Raw genomic sequence first — 15194 nt, forward strand, 5'->3', positions numbered from 1 at the left:
CGGTGTTGTGCCATTATTTTCGTTCCGGCGCGAAAACCCGTTGAAACCAGTGCAAACGTGCAAGGACCGGTCGTAGCTGCATGGTTACCTAGGCTATGGGATATGTAGTTGGAACTGGGTGAAACTGGTTAGAACCTGATGAAAGTGGTTGGAACTGGATGAAACCGGTTGGAACTGGGTGTAACTCTTACACTGGGTCCGGAACTTACTTGACCTGTACGCACTCAGATCAGATGAGATCACTTCCGAGTATTTCCGAAATTCCGTGCTCCGCTTGCATGGTTACTATGGTTTCACTGACCTGAAATGCAGTTGTTTTGTCAGCACTAGCAGTAGCACTTAGCAGTGAGTGCGTTCGATTATGCACGCGAATCGATTCACGAATCGATTCATGAATCGATTCGCGCTATTCACATCACCCCATGTGAATAGAGTGAATGGATTCCGAATCGATTCCAGGGCTCCTGACATGAAATCGAACGACTTGAATGCATGCGAATGGATTCATGAATCGATTCAAGTGTGTAATCGAACGCACTCACTAGCACAGTAGCACTTAGCATTAGCACAGTAGCAGGCAGTAGACCATGGTAGACCTACTTGGTAGACCACGGCTACGAGTAGATCTACGAGTATAACTACTAGTGTCTACCAGATCTACGCTACATTCTACACTCTGTGTGCCCCGGCCCAGCTAGGTGCACTTAGCGGGCACATTCTGTGTGACCATGGTGACACCTACATGACTTGTACTATGACTAGTAATAGTATAGACTATAGTAATAGTATAGACTATAGTAATAGTATAGACTATAGTAATAGTCTGTCCCCGGGGAAAATTGCGATTCCGCGGCCGCGTTTTTTTCCGCGTTTTTTGCGATTTTTTAAAAGACCGCGTTTTCCGCGATTTTCCCGCGTTTTTTTGAACTTTTTGTTGCACTACACGTACACACAGTGCACTTTTCGGTCAGCAACGTCTCATCGTGGCGGCTTTTTACTCAAATAATGGGTGCTTTATACACCAGAGACTTGTAACTGATTGATTTCACTACATACTCACTGAAAATTGCCGCATTCACCGCATATTTACCGCATATTTACCGCAAATTCACCGCAAATTATGCCATATTATGCCGCGTTTTTCCCCGCGTTTTTTTGCGATTTTTTTCCGCAATTTTCCCCGGGGACAGAATAGTATAGACTATAGTAATAGTATAGACTATAGTAATAGTATAGACTAGTAGTAGTACTAGTATAGTCTAGTATTCGTATAATTATGACTAGTCTATGTAGCCATCACTACACAGACTGACTCTGTTGACAGTCACTGAGTCAGTAGTGTCAGTAGGTCTACACTAGTACTGTCACCATGGTCACTAGTCAGTATACACACGGTATACGCTACCACAGACGTGTGCGCGACGCGTAGGTCTATACAGACAGTGCGTCAGTGGTCTACGCGTGCAAAGACTGTCGACATGACCATGATGATTGTGTTGTTGGGCCATGGCCAGACTGCCTAGCACGGCAGTACACATGGTAGATCTACAACTACTAACTTAGTACAAGTAGATCTACAACATTACTACATGTGGGCATGAATCGCTAGCCTGGGTCTGGCCCTGCATGGGCTGGGTCTGGCCCTGCATAAGTTATGCAGGTTTTGAGTTTTGACTTCCGCTCCTGGAAGCGAAGGCCAGATCCCAGCCAGGGTTATGAAAACCCTGGCTGGGATCTGGCCTTCGCTTCCAGGAGCGGAAGTCAAAACTCAAAGTCATGGTTACCGTGTTACAGACAGTGCAGTGTGACTCAATCGAAGCCTGAAACAACCAAGCTCCCCAACTACTTTACTACTTACTTGCCCAAGCACATGCGATGCATAGGCGTAGCGCTAGCGGAGAGTGCGTGCGTGAGAGTAGATGCATGCTTCGGTCACTAACGACTCCAGTCACCAGGTCGCGGCGGTGACCAGTGGGCAGTGAGCTCGCAGCTGCACTGAGCTGCACGAGCGGGACATGCGGAAGCGTAGATCTGCGCACTGCACTGCCGCCTAACAGTACATGGGCCATAGCCTGGCATAGGGCCAACTGTAATCATGCCCACTACATACAGCTTTGTTGTAGCTCTGCGGACAGACAGTCAGTCACACAGATCTGCACAGCGAGCACAGCTACGCCGAGCTAGCAGCAAAGCTGAGAAGTAAAAACTAAAGAGGTAAAGACTCAAGCATCAGTAGTATAGCGGTAGGAGTAGAGCCAGAGGCTTGTCGTCGTGCTGCTGCTTCCTGCTTTCGACCAGACTATGTCATCCTGAGTATCTACACTGCAAGCGTTTCCTCGTCGAAGCAAGCTAAAAATTTATTTGTGGCGAAGCAAGGTAAAATTTATTTGTGGCGAAGCAAGCTAAAATTTATTTGTGGTGAAGCAAGCTAGAATTTATTTTCACAATCTTACTACTAGTATTTGCCTCTACGTGACCAGAACATAGTGGTCAGAACAGGCCGGTTATTGGCAAGCGTGGTGCCTAGTCCGTAAGTAACGTACTTATGAAGGAATGCAGCAGTTCGCTATTTCTACCTTCAATTTCAAATGCTACATCTGTGGAAGAGGATAGGTTTCTAGCGCGTTCACGGATTTATTGAGACATGGACTTGGAAGAAAGGTGAGGTTGAAAAATAGCTGTACAAATACACAACTAGTTACCATGGTTACCTGGACATGAATGCTGCTAAATTTATCACTGAATAAAAATCAAGGTCAAGCTAGCTGTTGGTACCAGCACCGCCGCTACTGTTGATGCTGTCACCACCAGCAGAACTGCTGCTGCTGCTGCTGACAACCCACACCACCGCTACTGCTGCTGGTGCTGTCACCACCAAATCACCGCTGCTGCTGTGGCTGTCGCCACCAGCAACGCCTCTACTGCTGCTGTTGTCACCACCAGCACCACCGCTACTGCTGCTGTCACCACCGAATCACCATTGCTGCTGTGGCTGTCGCCACCAGCAACGCCTCTACTGCTGCTGTTGTCACCACCAGCACCGCTGCCGCTATTGCTGTCGCCCCACACTGCCGCTACCGCTGCTGCTGTTGCTGCTGTCACCACCAAATCACGGCTGCTACGGCTGTCGCCTCCAGCAACGCCTCTATTGCTGCTGTTGTCACCACCACAGCCGCCGCTTTTGCTGCTGTCGCCACCAGAACCGCTGCTGCTACTGCTGCTGCTGCTGCTGCTGTCGCCTACAGCACTACCACTGCTGTTGCCGCTGCTTTCGCCACCCACACCTCCCCTTCTGCTACTGTCCTCATCAGCACCCCTGCTACTGCTGCTGTCCCAACCAGCACTGCATCTGCTGCTGCTGTAGCCACCAACACAGCTGCTGCTTGAGAATGGGTTTATTCACAACACCAATTGGGCCAATCTCGTGAAACCATGAAGTAAGAGTCAGGGATGAATTTATCCGGTATCGCATCGCAGTTTGCTACGCCAAATCGATCTACTGCTACTCAAAATCACAGTGACACACAGAAAACTGCCATACATACACATACAGGCTATCCATGCCTTTTTGTAGCTTACGCCACAATTGAGATTTTGCATAGCAAAAACTGCTATGCAAAAACCTGACATTAAATTCATCCCTTAGAGTCAAAGCAAAAAGACAACCCAAATTCGGAAATAAATAGAACACTCATTTGAAATGTAAGATTGAACACAAAAGCTTCACAAGAAATCGTTATCTAATAAGATTGCCTACCGGCATGCAAAGGGGAAGTCGGCCGGCGGCAATATGCTGCAAAGGGGCTCCCGAACTTGCGGCGAATGTAAGAGGCCCTGCACCCCTAAAGCACGTGACTGCCGATCGCAGCAGGCAAAACGAAACCCGGGTGCGTAATTCACCCATCACGGGCCTTCACGGCAGAATATACCAAGTCTTTGTTTTTTTGTCTACAACCAAAGCAGCTAGCAACTTCAGAAATATAGTGACTTCCTTGCCCGCCACACCCGAGGTCGAAAACACCAGTGGGGTGAATGATGCTCTCTCCACCTGGTTGACTCTGGCACCATACGCCGCCTTATTCATTCTCTCGTGTGTTCTCAGGTGGCTAAGGATTCCCAGACGAGACAGCAAGGACAGCCCAAGGTCAGTGACCTTACATCAAACCGCTACTGCTGTCGCCATCAGCACCACTGCTACATGTCAGCATGAATTTTCCTGGCTCACACCACTTCAAAATGCATGATTTAGGTTTGGTTCAGTGTCAGTGTACCATCCCAGCACGTTAAGCACTGGGAATGATCTCTAACTACGTTTACACTCTAACAATAATGAGAGGACGAAAAAGTGTTTTTACTCCGAGTTTTAAGGTAAGCGATCATCAGAAACAGTAGGGGCCGTGGAACTCCGCACCTTGTGAGAGATCATGCGAAAGCCATTTAATCTGTGCTGAGTATTAATGTGTTGAAAAAGAACCTATCTAGAAGTTTGGGGCTTTATACCTGTGAATCTTCACTTTGCGACTAAACTATCCACAGCAGTGCCAAATTTTCTGGGTCACTGAATGCGGGTGCCAGCGCCCTACAAGCAAACCAAAAATGAAACCAATGCAACCACTGAAATTACAGCTGGGTCATGTTATAGAGAGGTACGTTGAATTTGAAAGGTCAGCACAAATGCTCAAAATCCGACATTTTCTCACCTTTCTGCCCGTTCGCAGCTCAGAAAATGACAATGACCATCCTCATCTCGTTGTGTAGCTGGACATAGAAAATAGCACCATGAAAAAGAGCCACATTTCTCCAAAGAACTCACCCAGGGCTGCTGAAAGCTGAAAAAGAACCTATCTAGAAGTTTGGGGCTTTTTACCCGTGAATCTTCACTTTGCGACTAAACGATTCACAGCGGTGCAAATTTTTCTAAGTCAATGAATGCGGGTGCCAGCGCCCTAAAAGCAAACCAAAAATCAAATCAATGCGACCACTGACATTACAGCTGGGTCATGTTATAGAGAGGTACATTGAAATTGAAAGGTCAGCACAAATGGTCAGAATCCGACATTTTCTCACCTTTCTGCCCGTTCGCAGCTTAGAAAATGACAATGACCATCCTCATCTCGTTGGTTAGCTGGACATAGACAAGAGCACCATGAATAAGGGTCACATTTCTCTAAAGAACTCGCCCAGGGCTGCTGAAAGCTGAAAAAGAACCTATCTAGAAGTTTGGGGCTTTTTACCCGTGAATCTTCACTTTGCGACTAAACTATTCACAGCAGTGCCAAATTTTCTAGGTCAATGAAGGCGGGTGCCAGCGCCCTACAAGCAAACCCCCAAACTTCTAGATAGGTTCTTTTTCCGCTTTCAGCAGCCCTGGGTGAGTTCTTTAGAGAAATGTGGCTCTTTTTCATGGTGCTATTTTCTATGTCCAGGTAAACAGCGAGATGAGGATGGTCATTGTCATTTTCTGAGGTGAGAACGGGCAGAAAGGTAAGAAAATGTCGGATTTTGTCCATTTGTGCTGACCTTTCAATTTCAACGTAGCTCTCTATAACATGACCCAGCTGTAATGTCAGTGGTCGCATTGATTTGATTTTTAGTTTGCTTGTAGGGCGCTGGCACCCGCATTCAGTGACCCAGAAAATTTGGCACTGCTGTGTGAGTAGTTAAGTCGCAAAGTGAAGATTCACGGGTAAATAGCCCCAAACTCCTAGATAGGTTCTTTTTCAGCTTTCAGCAGCCCTGGGTGAGTTCTTTAAAGAAATATGGCTCTTTTTCATGGTGCTAGTTTCCATGTCCAGCCACACAACGAGATGAGGATGGTCATTGTCATTTTCTGAGCTCCGAACGGGCAGGAAGGCGAGAAAATTTCGGATTTTGACCATTTGTGCTGACCTTTCAATTTCAACGTACCTCTCTATAACATGACCCAGCTGTAATTTCAGTGGTCGCATTGGTTTCATTTTTGGTTTGCTTGTAGGGCGCTGGCACCCGCATTCAGTGACCCAGAAAATTTGGCACTGCTGTGAATCGTTTAGTCGCAAAGTGAAGATTTACGGGTAAAAAGCCCCAAACTTCTAGATAGGTTCTTTTTCAGCTTTCAGCAGCCCTGGGTGAGTTATTTAGAGAAATATGGCTCTTTTTCAGGGTGCTATTTTCCATGTCCAGCCACACAACGAGATGAGGATGGTCATTGTCATTTTCTGAGCTGCGAACGGGCAGAAAGGTGAAAAAATGTCGGATTTTGACCATTTGTGCTGACCTTTCAATTTCAACGTACCTCTCTATAACATGACCCAGCTGTAATTTCAGTGATCGCATTGGTTTCATTTTTGGTTTGCCTGTAGGGCGCTGGCACCCGCATTCAGTGACCCAGAAATTTTGGCACTGCTGTGAATAGTTAAGTCGCAAAGTGAAGATTCACGGGTAAAAAGCCCCAAACTTCTAGATAGGTTCTTTATATGCTTTCAGCAGCCCTGGGTGAGTTCTTTAGAGAAATCTGGCTCTTTTTCATGATGCTATTTTGTATGTCCAGCCACACAACGAGATGAGGATGGTCATTGTCATTTTCTGAGCTGCGAACGGGGAGAAAGGCGGGAAAATGTCGGATTTTGACCATTTGTGCTGACCTTTCAATTTCAACGTACCTCTCTATAACATGACCCAGCTGGAATTTCAGTGGTCGCATTGGTTTCATTTTTGGTTTGCTTGTAGGGCGCTGGCACCCGCATTCAGTGACCTAGAAAATTTGGCAGTGCTGTGAATAGTTTAGTCGCAAAGTGAAGATTCACGGGTAAAAAGCCCCAAACTTCTAGATAGGTTCTTTTTCAGCTTTCAGCAGCCCTGGGGGAGTTCTTTAGAGAAATGTGACTCTTTTTCATGGTGCTCTTGTCTATGTCCAGCTAACCAACGAGATGAGGATGGTCATTGTCATTGTCTAAGCTGCGAACGGGCAGAAAGGTGAGAAAATGTCGGATTTTGACCATTTGTGCTGACCTTTCAATTTCAACGTACCTCTCTATAACATGACCCAGCTGTAATTTCAGTGGTCGCATTGGTTTAATTTTTGGTTTGCTTGTAGGGTGCTGGCACCCGCATTGAGTGACCCAGAAAATTTGGCACTGCTGTGAAAAATTTAGTCGAAAAGTGAAGATTCACGGGTAAAAAGCCCCAAACTTCTAGATAAGTTCTTTTTCAGCTTTCAGCAGCCCTGGGTGAGTTCTTTAGAGAAATGTGGCTCTTTTTCATGGTTCTATTTTCTATGTCCAGCCACACAACGAGATGAGGATGGTCATTGTCATTTTCTAAGCTGCGAACGGGCAGAAAGGTGAGAAAATGTCGGATTTTGACCATTTGTGCTGACCTTTCAATTTCAACGTACCTCTCTATAACATGACCCAGCTGTAATTTCAGTGGTCGCATTGGTTTCATTTTTGGTTTGCTTGTAGGGTGCTGGCACCCGCATTCATTGACCCAGATATTTTGGCACTGCTGTGAATAGTTTAGTCGCAAAGTGAAGATTCACGGGTAAAAGCCCCAAACTTCTAGATAGGTTCTTTATCAGCTTTCAGAAGCCCTGGGTGAGTTCTTTAGAAAAATGTAGCTCTTTTTCATGGTGCTATTTTCTATGTCCAGCTTCACAACGAGATGAGGATGGTCATTGTCATTTTCTGAGCTGCGAACGGGCAGAAAGGTGAGAAAATGTCGGATTTTGACCCTTTGTGCTGACCTTTCAATTTCAACGTACCTCTCTATAACATGACCCAGCTGTAATTTCAGTGGTCGCATTGGTTTCATTTTTGGTTTGCTTGTAGGGCGCTGGCACCCACATTCAGTGACCCAGAAAATTTGGCACTGCTGTGAATAGTTTAGTCGCAAAGTGAAGATTCACGGGTAAAAAGCTCCAAACTTCTAGATAGGTTCTTTTTCAGCTTTCAGCAGCCCTGGGTGAGTTCTTTAGAGAAATGTGACTTTTTTCATGGTGCTATTTTCTATGTCCAGCCAAACAACGGGATGAGGATGGTCATTGTCATTTTCTGAGCTGCGAACGGGCACAAAGGTGAGAAAATGTCGGATTTTGACCATTTGTGCTGACCTTAAAATTTCAACGTACCTCTCTATAACATGATCCAGCTGCAATTTCAGTGGTCGCATTGGTTTCATTTTTGGTTTGCTTGTAGGGCGCTGGCAACCGCATTCAGTGACCCAAAAAGTTGGCACTACTGTGAATAGCTTAGTCGCAAAGTGAAGATTCACGGGTAAAAAGCCCCAAACTTCTAGATAGGTTCTTTTTCAGCTTTCAGCAGCCCTGGGTGAGTTCTTTAGAGAAATGTGACTCTTTTTCATGGTGCTCTTGTCTATGTCCAGCTAACCAACGAGATGAGGATGGTCATTGTCATTTTCTAAGCTGCGAACGGGCAGAAAGGTGAGAAAATGTCGGATTTTGACCATTTGTGCTGACCTTTCAATTTCAACGTACCTCTCTATAACATGACCCAGCTGTAATTTCAGTGGTCGCATTGGTTTCATTTTTGGTTTGCTTGTAGGGCGCTGGCACCCGCATTCATTGACCCAGATATTTTGGCACTGCTGTGAATAGTTTAGTCGCAAAGTGAAGATTCACGGGTAAAAGCCCCAAACTTCTAGAGAGGTTCTTTATCAGCTTTCAGAAGCCCTGGGTGAGTTCTTTAGAAAAATGTAGCTCTTTTTCATGGTACTATTTTCTATGTCCAGCTTCACAACGAGATGAGGATGGTCATTGTCATTTTCTGAGCTGCGAACGGGCAGAAAGGTGAGAAAATGTCGGATTTTGACCATTTGTGCTGACCTTTCAATTTCAACGTACCTCTCTATAACATGACCCAGCTGTAATTTCAGTGGTCGCATTGGTTTCATTTTTGGTTTGCTTGTAGGGCGCTGGCACCCGCATTCAGTGACCCAGAAAATTTGGCACTGCTGTGGATATTTTAGTCGCAAAGTGAAGATTCACGGGTAAAAGCCCCAAACTTCTAGATAGGTTCTTTATCAGCTTTCAGCAGCCCTGGGTGAGTTCTTTAGAGAAATGTGGGTCTTTTCCATGGTGCTATTTTCTATGTCCAGCTACACAACGAGATGAGGATGGTCATTGTCATTTCCTGATCTGCGAACAGGCAGGAAGGTGAGAAAATGTCGGATTTTGACCATTTGTGCTGACCTTTCAATTTCAAAGTACCTCTCTATAACATGACCCAGCTGTAATTTCAGTGGTCGCATTGGTTTCATTTTTGGTTTGCTTGTAGGGCGCTGGCACCCGCATTAAGTGACCCAGAAAATTTGGCACTGCTGTGAATAGTTTAGTCGCAAAGTGAAGATTCACGGGTAAAAAGCCCCAAACTTCTAGATAGGTTCTTTTTCAGCTTTCAGCAGCCCTGGGCGAGTTCTTTAGAGAAATGTGACTTTTTTCATGATGCTCTTGTCTACATCCAGCTAACCAACGAGATGAGGATGGTCATTGTCATTTTCTGAGCTGCGAACGGGCAGAAAGGTGAGAAAATGTCGGATTTTGACCATTTGGCCCGATATCTGAGACTTTCGACCTTCGGGGCTACGCGTTTTTTTTGAGAAAACACTAAAAACAAATTTGTTCGCAAAAAAATCGATTCCGTCAAAGCAAAGTGCAGAGACGACAATGGCGGAAGAAAATTGAAGGCGATTCTTGTGTCAGTTGGTTATTGGGCTCACGGAGCACAGCAGCCGTGATCCCATGGACGGTGATGCATCGTTCTTTGTGGATATCCTGTCAAGCGGCGACAGCGCTTCTAGTTAGTAGTAGGAGCGCATGTCAGGCGAATCGATCGCAAGTGACACGCGGTACTTACCTGTCGGGGGCGACGATGATGAGGACTTGGCCTGGATGAGTATGATCATCATCAAGGCCAACCACAGTCTGCCTCAGCAATAGCTGCTACAGCTCCAGGCAAGGACAACCAGGTGGATTCATGAGGGTACGCCGCTTGCAAGGTCGCTGGGCGCCCTTGCGCGAGTGGCAAAACTGTTTCCTGAGTGTCACGCCAGACCTGCTAAAACAGCACGAAATGATGCGAGTTTTCTTTGCGACGATGATCCTAAAATGTTTTGGATGGCAAGCTCGATACTCGAGCTAATAATGGCGAATCAGACCAACACGGAGCACATGAGGCTGGGCAATCTCGAGTAATATTCTGTTACTTTTGAGTTGGTGGTGTGAAACGCTTGTCAGGCTGTGTTACTGATGTTTTGAAATGGTCAGTCTCCACAAAGTGCAACAAGGCGAATCTGGACGCATTTGCTCTGTTTGACTCCTTCACAATAAGTATGTGAATGCTGTTACATGTATCATGGTGTTCCGTCAAAATCTGTTGCAGACTATCCTGTCAAGCACGTCCATCACCAGGAGAACAGATAAATCACCTCTCCTTCTAATGCTGCTATTGCTGCTGTTGCAACTACGCAACTAACTTCAATAAAGTCACGGAATGTTGGAAATGAAGTACCTGAACAGTCAAAACACTTTACTATTATTAGTTGGCTATTGATATCACGTGGAAACAATTTTTGGTGGCTCCAAACACACTGATCTTTCAAAATTGTAAAAAAAGAACAATTCATTAACATGACTCCTGACTGTAGAATGCATTTCTACATGGTGAATATTGGTCTGATGGCCGTGAAACGAAGTCACAATACTCTATAAAGGCTAGACACCAATTTACAATAGAAAAATCAATTTCACCAAAACAGCCCGGAAGGTCGATTTTCTCAGATATTGGGCCATTTGTGCTGACCTTTCAATTTCAACGTACCTCTCTATAACATGACCCAGCTGTAATGTCAGCGGTCGCATTGGTTTCATTTTTGGTTTGCTTGTAGGGCGCTGGCACCCACAATCAGTGACCCTAAAAATTTGGCACTGCTGTGAATAGTTTAGTCGCAAAGTGAAGATTCACGGGTAAAAAGCCCCAAACTTCTAGATAGGTTCTTTTTCAGCTTTCAGCAGCCCTGGGTGAGTTCTTTAGAGAAATGTGGCTCTTTTTCATGATGCTATTTTCTATGTCCAGCTACACAACGAGATGAGGATGGTCATTGTCATTTTCTGAGCTGCGAACGGGCAGAAAGGTGAGAAAATGTCGGATTTTGACCATTTGTGCTGACCTTTCAATTTCAGCGTAGAGTGCGTATCGGTTATAGTGTGTCGTATACAAGAATATACTGCCTACAAGAATAAACACTCATTTTTTCATAATTATAACACATATTTTAGAAGTTGCGACTTCGGCGGTAATGTCATGAAGTTGGTTGCTCCAACGAGGAGCACACGCTTCTTGCCGAACTTGACACTTGACTTATTTTATGTGTATATTTATTCTTACAAGCAGTATTATCGCATAGTAGAATATATCGGCCCTAAGAATGGATTTTGTGTAGCAAAATATGCCAGATTAGTGCAAAGTGTATCGCCTGTAGTAATAACATCTGTGATCTGTGCATACTCAATTCAATAATATTCAACACAAAAAGAGAGTTATGTCCAACTGAGCATAGGAGAATCACTTTTTCTGTCCAGTCGGACTCTTTCTTCTGACTTCTCTCGTATCTGCTGCTCCGCAGTCGCCTAGCACGACCCGGCGAGTCTGATCCGTGTGTATCATGTGATGTGTAGACCTACATGATTGTAGTACTTCCTCCGCGTCATCGAAATTGTCGCAGTTTGACTAGTGACTTGTCACTTGTTACTGACAACTCCATAAGCTCAATCATACAGAAATTATTACACAGGATGATAGTCTGAAGTCTAGAGTAACGTTCCAGGACAGTTGGACTGAGATTTTCACACGGAGACGAAGGCCTCGCCATCGCTCATGTCAAAGGACGAAAAAATATCGTTCCGCAAATGTTCCAGGAAGGTTGTATCAGTTGGTTGCGCCTCATCTCAACCGCTTTGACTTTCTCCACAGGACAGGAGCTGCTATGCTTGTCGTCTGCTAGCTCTGGATGATTTCTACTTCGCCGCCAACGCAGTAAGAATACACGATCGTTGCGAGGTCGGTTGATTACCGTCGACGGAATCACCTCGATCTTGAAATGAACTTTTTTTTTAGCCGTGGGATGCCCGTTCATTTTAGCCGTGTGGTCACTGCTCATGCAGGTAAGTGTACGTCGAGCGCGCACTCTTTTTTCAGCATCACTGGTAGACCTACAGTACCTGCACGTGCATCACTATAGTCTGTTTCAAAAAGATTTACAATCAGGTTTGGGTCTTAAAAAGTATGAAGATAAGGGAAATTTTGACAACAAAGTACATAGAATGGCTTGTTAGGACACGGCAAATTGTTCTGTGAAGGTTTCGGAAAAATTGGATCAGCCGTTAAGGAGTTAGAATTTCGGCCAGGTTTCCGGCCTTTTCCCATGGTTTACAATTTGCCCAGGAAGCCAGTATCGATTTTTTATCAAAACCCACGATTTATCCTTTCCTCTTTTGCCTTGTGGTTATGAATGCTGTCTGCTGACCATGAAGTTGTGAGTTCAAATCCCAACCTATCCTCAAATCAAACTTTTTTCTTCATTGTTTTGGTGATCAAGCTGGTACAAGACAAAGAAGATGGCTGCACCAAACGACTTGTTGTTGTTGTTGGAGCTCGCGCTTCCTGCCGAACTGACTGACACTTGACTGGCTCACGCCATGTGAACACACCCACAACACTGCAATGGTGTGAGTGAATATGGAAGTCATCGCGCTGTAGCTTTTTGAGATTTATTCTAGTATTACAAGATAGCCAATTTATTTGAATTTAGCAGTCAACGCTGTCTTCTATCAGCGTTCACAAGCGTCTGCTTTTCTCAAAATGTCGTCGAAGTCACACGGATAGCTTTGCCAAGTCATGGCCTTGGGAATGAGTCCGTGTTGATGTCGTTTTTGTCACACGGTCAGTAAATTGCATCGCAGCTCAAAGAAACTATTTTGGTCACAAAACGAATTGGGACCCATGCCGCTCGTCAACATTTACAACACTTTCGTTTCGACATGTCCTCTCTGACTCCATTATCGATACGAGGAAGAACTCGTTTGTTGTAAACGTACATGACTGTATCAACGTGAGTGAGTTATCATTTTTCCTGCTTTCGCGCGGAATATTTCTTCGAGTTCACAGTGAGTTTTTCCAGGCAGCGCTCGAGTGCTCATACGGTAAGACGCCAAACTCCGCGGGCGATCGCCAGGATTGCAAATCTTTTTGAAACGGACTGTAGCACTACAGTGCATAATCATTGTACGCGCAGAGTCTACACGGGCCCTGAAGGTACTGAGTGCCTCAGCATTCCTTGCATGAATGCAAGAGCGATAAATTTTATCGCTCTTGCTTGCATTAGTTTGCCGACCCCTCAATGTTTCTCCCAGCGCTGCCGCTTGTTCCACGAAGTCATTCTCACCCCCAGCTCAGGTAAAACAGTGATGGGTTTTCGAGTGAATGGCTATAAACGCGAGAAATGTGCAGGATGCAACGCCTGACTGATCTCAGCGAGTCGAAAATATCATCGCAGGGACATCAGCGAAGAAATTGCGTCTAGTTCAAAATTTTCAGCTTCCAACAGCAGAAAATAGAACTTTGCTGTGACCCTATACTGATGACTATCGTCTATGTCCGATTCCTTACCTGTGGTACGACTGCTGGTGAGTATTTACCCCGTTTTATATCAAAAGTCAAACTGCGCCAATTTCGATGACGCGGAGGAAGTATTTGTACGTGTCCACATGCCAAACGTGCGCGCATAATTATAATTATGATACCTGTATGTCACACGTGCATATGATATGTCACACGTGATTTATCGTGTGTAAGAAATATCGGCAATAAGAATCAAATGTCGTTTTTCAAATACCCACGCTATAACCGATACCTACTGTACCTCTCTATAACATGACCCAGCTGTAATTTCAGTGGTCGCATTGGTTTCATTTTTGGTTTGCTTGTAGGGCGCTGGCACCCGCATTCAGTGACCCAGAAAATTTGGCACTGCTGTGAATAGTTTAGTCGCAAAGTGAAGATTCACGGGTAAAAAGCCCCAAACTTCTAGATAGGTTCTTTTTCAGCTTTCAGCAGGCCTGGGTGAGTTCCTTAGAGAAATGTGGCTCTTTTTCATGGTGCTATTTTTTATGTCCAGCTACACAACGAGATGAGGATGGTCATTGTCATTTTCTGAGCTGCGAACGGGCAGAAAGGTGAGAAAATGTCGGATTTTGACCATTTGTGCTGACCTTTCAATTTCAACGTACCTCTCTATAACATGACCCAGCTGTAATTTCAGTGGTCGCATTGGTTTCATTTTGGTTTGCTTGTAGGGCGCTGGCACCCATATTCAGTGAACCAGAATATTTGGCACTGCTGTGAATAGTTTAGTCGCAAAGTGAAGATTCACGGGTTAAAAGCCCCAAACTTCTAGAAAGGTTCTTTTTCAGCTTTCAGCAGCCCTGGGCGAGTTCTTTAGAGAAATGTGACCCTTTTTCATGGTGCTGTTGTCTATGTCCAGCTAACCACGGAGATAAGGATGGTCATTGTCATTTTCTGAGCTGCGAACGGGCAGAAAGGTGAGAAAATGTCGGATTTTGACCATTTGTGCTCACCTTTCAATTTCAACGTATCTCTCTATAACATGACCCAGCTGTAATGTCAGCGGTCGCATTGGTTTCATTTTTGGTTTGCTTGTAGGGCGCTGACACCCACAATCAGTGACCCAGAAAACTTAGCACTGCTGTGAATAGTTTAGTCGCAAAGTAAAGATTCACGGGTAAAAAGCCCCAAACTTCTAGATAGGTTCTTTTTCAGCTTTCAGCAGCCTTGGGTGAGTTCTTTAGAGAAATGTGGCTCTTTTTCATGGTGCTATTTTTATGTCCAGCCACACAACGAGATGAGGATGGTCATTGTCATTTTCTGAGCTGCGAACGGGCAGAAAGGTGAGAAAATGTCGGATTTTGACCATTTGTGCTGACCTTTCAATTTCAACGTACCTCTCTATAACATGACCCAGCTGTAATTTCAGTGGTCGCATTGGTTTCATTTTGGTTTGCTTGTAGGGCGCTGGCACCCATATTCAGTGAACCAGAATATTTGGCACTGCTGTGAAGGGTTTAGTCGCAAAGTGAAGATTCACGGGTAAAAAGCCCCAAACTTCTAGATAGGTTCTTTTTC

The 15194-nt window shown here is 45.1% G+C and overlaps 1 long non-coding RNA gene across 1 annotated transcript; it reads left to right on the top strand.

Annotated features, from left to right (window-relative positions):
• Positions 1 to 2178: 2178 nt before the first annotated feature.
• LOC135823907 (uncharacterized) lies at positions 2179 to 8053 on the top strand. The gene is made up of 5 exons (XR_010554797.1): positions 2179 to 2661; positions 4103 to 4144; positions 7264 to 7321; positions 7630 to 7687; positions 7996 to 8053. It is a non-coding gene; the product is annotated as an uncharacterized LOC135823907 (long non-coding RNA).
• The last annotated feature ends 7141 nt before the right edge of the window (positions 8054 to 15194 follow it).

The sequence above is a fragment of the Sycon ciliatum genome, chromosome 8 (assembly GCF_964019385.1).
Source record: "Sycon ciliatum chromosome 8, ocSycCili1.1, whole genome shotgun sequence".
NCBI lineage: Eukaryota > Metazoa > Porifera > Calcarea > Leucosolenida > Sycettidae > Sycon > Sycon ciliatum.